Genomic DNA, 2,156 nt, shown 5'->3' on the forward strand with positions numbered 1-2,156 from the left:
CCATTGTATATAGCAATCCACTTGACTTCTGCTTGTTGATCTTGTATCCTTCCACTCTGTTATATTCCTCTACTGCTTCCAGCATTCCTATTGTGGAGCCTTTGGAGTTCTCAATGTATAAAACATATCATCTGTAAATAACAATAATTTCACTTCCTCTTTCCCAAGACATATACCTTTGATATGCTTTCATTGCCTTATATTATAGGAGCTCCAGGACTATGTTCAATAAAAGTGGGGATATGGGACAGCCTTGTCTGGTCCCCTTTTTCAGTGGGAATGTTTTAGTCTTTTCTTCATTGATTGTAACACTGGCTGTTGTTTTTTCGTTTTTATTATATTGAGGTAATTTCCTTCCAATTCTATCTTCCTGACTGTCTTAATTAGGAATGGGTGTTGAATGTTGTCAAATGCTTTTTCTCAATCTATTGATATTATCATGTGGTTCTTGTCTTTTTTCTTGCCAATGTGGCAGATGATGTTGATGGATTTTTGAATGTTGAATTATCCCTGCATCCCTGATATGAATCCCATTTGGTCATGATGGATTTTTCTTTTTACATACTTTTGTATTCTATCGGCCAAGATTTTGTTAAGGATTTTTGCACCTAGGTCAATTAGTGATATCAGCTTGTAGTTCTCTATTCTTGTGGGATCCTTGTCCAGTTTTGGGATCAGTGTTATCAGTTATCAGTTTCATAGAATATGTTTGGGAGTTTACCATCCTCTTCTATGTTTTGTAAGAGCTTGTGTAGTTTTGGTGTCAGCTCTCTCCTGAATGCTTGGTAGAATTCCCCTGTGAAACCATCTTGGCTGGGGCTTTTTAAATTGGTAGGTCCTTAATAATCTGATCTGTTTCCTTTGCTATGGGTCTGCTCAAGTTTTTGACATCTATATGAGATAATCTGTGGAGAGTTTGTTTTTCCAGGTATTTGTCCATGTCTTCCAAGTTGTTGAATTGATTGGAGTACAATCCTTTGTAGTACTGTGTAATTAGTCTTTTAATTTCATTAGGCTCTCAAGTAATTTCCCCAGTTTCATCCCTCATACTGGATATTGATGTCTGCTTTTTCCTATCTTTTGGTAGGTTTGTCAATGCTTTGTTGATTCTGTTTATCCTTTCGAAGAACCAGCTTTTTACCGAGTCATTTTTTTCATTGTTTTTGTTTGTTTGTTTTCCTACTCACTTATCTTTACCCTAGTTTTTTTAGTTACTTTTCTTTTGCTATTATAAGGATTATTCTGTTGACACGGTTCCAACTGCTGAAGGTTTTATGATAGGGTGTCGACCATGAGTCTCTCTTCCTTCTTCATATGTGCATTTATCGCTATCAAACATCCTCTGATAAGTGCCTTTGCTGTATCCCATAGGTTTTGGTATGTTGTATTCTTGTTCTCATTATTTTCTAGAAACTTTTGAAATTCATCTCTAATTTGCGCCATTACCCACTCCATTCGAAGAATTAAGTTATTCATCATTCTTCAAGTATTTTCCCTTGGATTTTTAATTTTTCTTTTGTTGATTTCCAGCTTTATGGCATAGTGATCAAATAAGGAAGTCTAAGTGACTATGTTAGTCTAGAGAAAGAAATCCATACACTCATATGTGTACAAGAAAGAGCTTTGTATACCAGAGCAGTTTAATATTGAGAAAACATCCCAGCCCAGTCCACATCAAGTCCATAAGTCCGATATTAGCCCATATGTCCAATACCAATCTATAAGGTCCTCTTCAGACTCATGGAATGCATGCAATGATGCTGAATTCAGGAAGATCACAGGCCAGTGGGTGGGAAGTCTTGTGGGTCCAGTGGCATTGTAAGCATCTCAGCACCAGCAGGGATCTCCACATGGTTCCTCCAGCTCAGGGCACTAGGGTAGTTCCATGTGTCTTTGTGACAGGGATGTCTTGTGGGGAGTGAGCCTTGTCAGTAGAGAGTCTCTAAGGAAGTGAGGAGAGAGAGAGAGTGTGTGTGTGTGTGTGTGTCTGTTGCCTCCAAGGAGGAAGTAAAGGAGTTCTCAGAATTCTCAGGAGGAGGCCATATCCACACAGAGGCCTCATTGGCTATATCCTCATTGACAGTCTAGATTCCACCCCTTCACTCTTAATCCTCAAATTGATACCACACAGACACTCAAACAAATACATATATGCT

The sequence above is a fragment of the Echinops telfairi genome, unplaced genomic scaffold (assembly GCF_000313985.2).
Source record: "Echinops telfairi isolate 266 unplaced genomic scaffold, ASM31398v2 ScPeMD7_7441;HRSCAF=8479, whole genome shotgun sequence".
Taxonomy (NCBI): Eukaryota; Metazoa; Chordata; class Mammalia; order Afrosoricida; family Tenrecidae; genus Echinops; species Echinops telfairi.